Below are 8,078 nucleotides of genomic sequence, written 5' to 3' on the forward strand. Positions count from 1 at the left end.
GGTTAGCATAGGCTCTGGAGCCAGGCTGTCTGGGTTCAAATCTGCCTTGCCATCCAGTAACTAGCTATGAAACAAGGAACGTTGTAATTAAACTACCAATGCCTGGCTGCTCTCTGCAACATACAAGCAGCCCTAGGGCCCACTTCCTGTTGCTTCCTAAGGTGCATGAAACAGTGTTATTGTAGGGTAAAAAGGCCAGTGAAAGAAACCCACCCTGGTCCTGAACCCAGAGCCAGTGAAAGAAACACACCCTGACCCTGAACCCAGAACCAAAGAAATATACCCTGACCCTGAAATCATAACCAAAGAAACACACTTTGACCCTGGGTCCAGAGCCAGTGAAAGAAATACATTGTGGCCCTGAAACTAGAACAAAAAGCCTAATAAAGACCAGTGATAGAAAAAAAATTGGCCCTGAAACCAAAGCCAACACTGCCCTGATCAACTGAACCCAAAATCAAGCAATCCCTACACAGGAAAACCAGCCAAAACCTGAGCAAGAAACCAAGCAACCTCTGAGTATGAAATCTAGCAACCTGACCCCAAGCCCACAGTCTGCAAAAGAAACACACCCTGATCCTGAAACCCACAGCCAGTGAAAGAAACACTTTATCCTTGAACCAGAACCAAAAATACACATCCTGACCCTAAAAGCAGTGCCAGTGAAAGAAACACACTTTGGCTCTCAAATCAGAGCCAGTGAAAGAAATATTTCCAGGCACTGAAACTAGAGCTTTAAAAGACCAGTGAAAGAAACACAGTTTGGCCCTGAAACCAGAGCCAATTCTGTCTCTGACCAACTGAACACAAAATCAACCAATCCCTGAGCAGGAAAACTAGCCAATCTGTGTTTTTCCAAGCTCAAGGAGGTGGAATCTGACCAATTCCCTTTCTGAAAATCTTTTTCCTGGAAAAACTCTGCCCCTAAGAAGTCCTATATAAACCCCTCTGCCTAGTCAATTATTAGTTGTTCTTAACTCTGGCAAAGACAACCACTCTCCTGGATTCCTCCTTCTCAAATAAATCTCTTTCTTAAAAGAGTTTTGGTGAAGATCTTTTGCCATCAGGGAGAAGAATCTCTGCTGGGATGTTCCCTTAGAGAGGCTGAACAGAAGATGTAACAACTTGTCTCCAGAGCCAGAGGAAATTGTACATTTCTGCAGGGGTTTCCCTTTAGGAGAGTGAAGCAGAAGAAGTAACATCTTGAATCTGAGCTGAGAAGAAATGGATCCCTCTGCTGGAATGGATACTTTGGCTGGAAAGGTCCCTTGCAGGAGTAGGGGAGGGAGTAGAGCAGAGCTCAACTGTAATGTCTCTCTCTAGGAGAAGATGCTATACCCTGCCAGGAGACCATCCTGCCTGGCACCCCAGCTTCATATATAGCCTGACTTCCAAACAAGTCAGGATACCTTTCTCCTCATAGCTGTAGATATCCAGGGTATCTTCCTTCACAACCATAGGTATAACCTGACCTCCTGGCAAGTTAGGACACTTTCCTTCCAGACCTGTACCACTTGCAGATATAGCCTGACTTCCTGAAAAATCAGGATACTGTAGCGAGGAGCAGCAGGCTGTGTTCCGGCACCACTCTGTAGTAGTAGGAGCGAGGGGGCTGCGTTCCCGCCCAGCTCAATGGCAGGCCGCTTCCTGCCACCCGGCTCCCTGATGGCTAGCTTTACCCAAAATAATTACAGGGAAACTGTATTCTTTTGAACACTGCCTGGCCCATTAGTTCCAGCCTCTTATTGACTAACTCTCACATCTCGATTAGCCCATTTTTAATAATCTGTGTAGCACCACGAGATGTGGCTTACCAGGAAAGATCTTAACCTGCATCTGTGTCGGGTGGGAGAATCATGGCGACTACCTGACTAGGCTTCTTTCTCCCAGCATTCTGTTCTGTTTACTCCACCTACCTAATTTTCTGTCCTATTAAAGGGCCAAGGCAGTTTCTTTATTTAACCACTGAAATCAACACAAAGCAGAAGACTCCCACATCATTTCCCCCTTTTCTGTTTAAACAAAAAAAGAAAGGCTTTCACTTTAACATAGTAAGATTACATATAACAAAACAGTTATCAAACAAGAATTACAGTTACAATATTTATATCTATTTTATCTTTATCATAATAATGGAAAACTATAACTATAACTAACCATTCTTCAACTCCAACAAAGACTCCAGAAGGATATAATATTACCTAAGCAAACAAGAAGTCCAAAGCTCTAGAAATGACAGAGACATCTCACTGTCTGGACAGTCACCCAAAGTTCTTTTGTACCGTTGGGGCATCCATCTTTGGCCTACAGGCCCATAGTTTCCAGCAGACATTTCCATGAAGCAGGAAATTTCAAAGGCAGTTCAGTCACTATTTGTTGTGTCCTGCAGAATGTCTCACAGACTCTTTCATGAATCAGGGACTTGGAAAGATTATCTCACCTTTAGGCAAGTTTAGCAGTCCTCTCTCTGAGGGTTCTCTGTGTCCAGTTTATGCAACAGTCCAGGCAAGAGCAGTTTCTTGCCCAAATGGCTAAACAACTCCATAAGGAGCCTCTTTGATGCCCATTTTCCTCTCGAAGTAGATTGGTGCCGCCAGGAGCAGACATGTCTCATTGTCATGAAAAGTCCTAAGTTATTAAAACATTAAATGCCATATTCTGTAGCCTTTGAAAGATATGAAGAATGCCTATCTAACTGAAATATATCTCTATATATCTAGAAAATGTAACTAATATGAAATGATGTGGGAGTCTTCTGCTTTGTGTTGATCTCAGTGGTTAAATAAAGAAACTGCCTTGGCCCTTTAATAGGATAGAAAATTAGGTAGGTGGAGTAAACAGAACAGAATGCTGGGAGAAAGAAGCCGAGTCAGGTAGTCGCCATGATTCTCCCACCCGACACAGATGCAGGTTAAGATCTTTCCTGGTAAGCCACACCTCGTGGGGCTACACAGATTATTAAAAATGGGTTAATCGAGATGTGAGAGTTAGTCAATAAGAGGCTGGAACTAATGGGCCAGGCAGTGTTCAAAAGAATACAGTTCCCTGTAATTATTTCGGGTAAAGCTAGCAGTGCGGCAGCCAGGTGCCGGGAAGCGCCCGCCGCTCCTCATTACAACAGGATACCTTTCCCTCTCAGACTGTAACACTTGCACTCACTCATGAAGTTAGGCTCCAATAAGGGTACAATTAATAAGGGCACAAAATTTTATTTTTTTCTGACATATTATTTAGCTTGTGGACACTGTGAAGACAGTAGTTTTAAATATTGACTTGCAACTTTTCTTAAGGTGTATGTTTACTTCAAGTCAGCACTCCCACTTGTTTTATTGACAATTTTTCCTCCAGGGTCTTAGATCTTCAGAACCTGCTTTTCTGTCAGAGCTGTTTGGAAAGAAAAAAAAAGAAAAAAGAAAAAAAAAAACACCAAGCTTAGGTGGTGGGGTAAAGGGAACACTCCTGCACTGCTGGTGGGAATGCAAACTGGTACAGCCCCTTTGGATGTCAGTGTTGTGATTTCCCAGAAAATTAGGAAACAACCTTCCTCAAGACCCAGCAATATCACTTTTGGGTATATATCCAAAGGATGCTCAATCGTGCCACAAGGGCATGTGTTCAAATATGTTCATAGCAGCATTGTTTGTCAGAGCCAGAACCTGGAAACAACCTAAATGCCCCTCAACCAAAGAATGGATAAGGAAAATGTAGTATATTTACACAATGAAGTACTACACAGCAGAAAAAATAACAACATCTTGAAATTTGCAAGCAAATTAATGGAGCTAGAAAACATCATATTGAGAGAGGTAACCCAGACACAGAAAGACAATTATCACATATACTCACTCATAAGTGGTTTTAAAACATAAAGCAAAGAAAACCAGCCTACAAATCACAATCCTAGAGAACCTAGACAACAATGAGGACCCTACAAGAGACATACATAGATCTAATCTATATGGGAAGTAGAAAAGACAAGATATCCTGAGTAAATTGGGAGCATGGGGACCTTGGCAGAGGGTTGAAGGGGAGGGGAGTGGCAGAGAGGGAAACAGAAAAATGTAGAGCTCAATAAAAATTAATTTTAAAAACCCACTAAGCTTAAACTAATGAGGAAAGACTACATAGAGTAGCAAAGGCTAACAGTTGGCACTCTGTGCTAACTAGTGAATCCATTTCCCTTGGGCTGTTTAATTTGTTTTCTATCCCATGAGTTGTATGTACTGGTGAGGGAGGCAAGACAACAATGCAGCAGAGATGCTTTTTTAAAGAATTATTATTTCTAGGTCCTTCTTTCCCTAACATCATTGTTCTCTTTATTTACTGTTAAAGAGAATATTTCTTCTTACCCAATTGGCTTGAAAAACATGGGGAACTTTACAGAGAGAGTATTGGCTAACATATTGATTGTTTCCCTCCTTTTCAAAAAGCATCTCTTTTATGTTTTTGCTTAGAATGTAGACTAACGAAGGAGTCTACTCCTTGAACTTTTCATTTGCTCCAGGATTTTGACTGTCAAGACTGTTGGGATCAAAAGAGGAGCATTGCAGATGTTTCTCTGATTTATCCAGATCCTGAGTACTTTCATCTCTGCTCAAAATCCATTTAACCAGTCGATGGTCTTCTAAAATCACAGAGTATTTGCAGGGTAGCATAGGACTCAGAAATCCTTGTTTCTAAAGCACCCTAGATCCAGTCTTCATGCACTGAGCAGTTAGTGATATCATTGCTCTTTTCATACTGCTGAAATCAAGTGAAAGTTACTCCTGAATTCAACACTGACTGGACTTTTGAAAGATAGCTGCTTATAGAAATGAGTGAATTCACTTTTCTTTCAATCATAAAGCTAGATCTTCCTGAGAATCTTGCTTTTTTAAGAACCCACTCCAACTGTTCCTATTCTTTACTCGCCATTTCAGAGAGACTTCGTTTTGATAAAGTCCCTGCCTAGGAATAGTTCATTCAAAAAAAATAAAGCCTTCTGTGAGTAGAATTCAAAGTTACTGGATGGGTGGCTGACTTGAGGAGCATTCCATGCTTATTCTTTTTATCAAGGCAGAACTGGAAATTTTAATATTTTTATGTGCATTGATATCTGGCCTGCATCCATATTCCTAAATATAATCTGTTCAGTATATATAATGTCACTTGTATGTTTTTAGGACTGACCTTTTAGCAATAGACAAGCAGTTAGTGTGATCCTCCCTGGGGAAGCCCTCCTCTCCCACTACCAGCATTCCTCATTAACTTAGAATTCTTTGTGCAGAGGTGAGGCCTCATGGGCTTTCCCTATCTGCTTTGGCATGTTCACTGGTGTCATCCTTGCTCAGCTTGTATGCAGGAGGTCATGTTGGTGATACTTTAATAGCATAGCTTCAGATGTTACTTGGAGACATAATCTCTACTAAACTCCCTGCTCCTCCAGCTCTTCCATGCTTCCCACCTTTCCCAATGTTCCCTAAACCTTAGGTGCAGAAGGATTTTGTAGATGCACCACTGGGATCGGGCTCTACAACTTGGCATTTTGATTAGTTGTGGTTTTCTGTAGTGGTCTCCAAGTGTTTCAAAGAGATGTTTCCTTGATTAGGAGTGAAGATGACACTTAACTGTGGATCAGGTTCATTTTTTTAAATAAGCAGATTTTAAAATAATCACACATTGATTTACATAACCTGACTAAAGTGAAGCATTTGCTTCAGTTATTACAGGTAATAAATAGTTGTATTTTAGTACCCGAGACTTCGTCACTGACAGAAACCATCTGTACTGTATACCACATTTTAGTGATAATTCCAACTATTTGTGAGAAGCTGAAGAGATGGCTCAGAAGTTAGAGTACTTGCTGCTCTTGCAGAGGACCCAAGTTTGGTTCCCAGCACCCACATGGCAGTTCACAACCATCTTTTCCTCCAGTTGCAGGGGATCCAATGCCCTTTTCTGACCTCCATGGGCACTGCACATACATAGTACATATATATTTATCCAACACACACACACACACACACACACACACACACACATATATATATATAATAGAAATAAGTCTTTAAAGAATTATTTCAAAATGACAAGAGTTATCAAATGCACTATTATATTTTTTATCAGATATACAAATAAGAAGCACGTATACTTTATCACATTTGTCTGAAATTTTGGCAAAGGTACTTTACATTTCCAAATGTTAAAGATTCTATATGTTTGTCTAAAACAAAAGTCATATGCATTTTACTTTGCATGTTTAAAATATTGTTCTGAGAAGAGTCCCTAAAGTTCAATGGACCCCTACAGGGCTATGCGACACTAGGAAGATTCTCCACTTAGAATATACAGTTTTCATGTACACATTCATAGACTAGCACTTCTATTTCATAGCCACTGCCAGTGGTTGATTTAGTCTGCTGGTTCTACAGGTAATGGCATGTATAAAAAGAATGGGGGTGGATACCGTAGCTTTTGACAACAAAATTGGCTGCACTATCCATCGTTTAGTTGGTTAACAGCCATGCAGACAAGAGAGGTGAAGTACCAGTAAGCAGCCCAAGAGAGATGCCAGATTTCTGCCTTGCTTGCTGCTGTGCTGCTAGAGGGTAAAACTCATTCCAGATTCATCTAGGACGCTTGTTTGAATTGCCTGGTTTAAATCAGCAAAGAATCTATACATTACTGGGCCCATTCCATCTCTTGGGCCACTCTCTTCTTTAAAATACCATTTTTACATCTGCAATGTAATAATAACAAATCTTGACACATTCTTGTAAACCCCTTACCACTTTCATCGGTGTAAAGAGATGCTTTTTCTCCTGGGAGAGGTTGTTTCTTTCAACATCATATGTTAAGTGCTGTTCTGTGCTGAGTGTCAGCAGGTATAAGTGCTAAAGACGAAAGTTAACTAAGACCATGGCATTCCTGAGCTACTCAGAGACATGAGTTAGTAAAGCACAACACCCTGCACCAAATAGCAATTTTCCTTTTAGACCAAACACTATTGGGATCCAGACTTCTCTTCTGAGATTGAAAGAAGAGGGAAGATGCTGGCAAAGGGAACCATGAAGTGATCTATTACATTTTTTTAAGTGGGAGGCAAATAGATCGAGGGGCTTATATTTGTAGGGCGTGTGCAAAGATGTGAGCAGGTTAGAGAGTGTGTGGCAAAAGGACAAAGCTATACAGAGGAGCTAGAACCCAAATGTAAAAAGTGTTTATCTTCCTCAACACTATGTATACAATCTCATTGGCCCCTAACCTCAGCATTCCTTAGGGTTTTTTTAGGGGGAGGGGGGCTCTTTGTCAGACTCTCACCCCAGGCCAACTGTCTCTGAAACACAGGGTGGAACCTAGACAACCACACTAGCACATTCTCCAGCAAATGTTCACAGACACCAAGGGGCAGGAACCATTCATCTGCGGTGGGTTAGGAGAAAAACTGACCAAACTTGCAAAAACTGTTCTCTACCAGCCTTCGGGGAGCAAGCAATAAAGCTCCATTATCAAGTGAAAAGATCGCTTATGCTTAGGCATCTGTGTGAAGGGTGTGACACAGAATGGAGAAATTACCATGGATAAACTGTCAGGAGGTTGTGCCATGTGCTAGGGAAGCCCTGGGAAAAATAAAGACAAATAGAATGGCAGTCAAGATGAGAAGGGAGGGCAGCTGTGTGACAACACAGATGTACCAGTTGCCTGTGTGAGGTGAAGGAAGGTAGTGTCCAGGGTTGCCTGCACAGCAGTTGCCTTAGATGTCTTCCTCAGATGTGCTGCTGCAGGTCAGCACACCTAGCCTTTGATGCTGTGTGCACACCTCTCCTTTGGGATGCTTGTACAGCTGTAGTTTAGAAAAAGGTGCACAGGGACCCACTAGTGACAGATAATGCACAAATAATGTATGTGAGTTCTTTCTGCAGTGACCCATCCAAGACCCAGAATTTTAAGAACAAAAAATAAAAAAAAAAACATATCAGAAAAACCTGATATCAGGCATCTTGGGGATGTGATACTGGGGCTGGACAGGAAATATTCAAGTATGGAGCATTCTATGCTGCTATAAAATTTACAAAAAAAAATGTTCAGATGGAAAAAAA

This window comes from Alexandromys fortis, unplaced genomic scaffold (assembly GCF_014885135.2).
Source record: "Alexandromys fortis isolate MF-2015 unplaced genomic scaffold, M_Fortis_MF-2015_v1.1 scaffold_117, whole genome shotgun sequence".
NCBI classification, from domain to species: domain Eukaryota; kingdom Metazoa; phylum Chordata; class Mammalia; order Rodentia; family Cricetidae; genus Alexandromys; species Alexandromys fortis.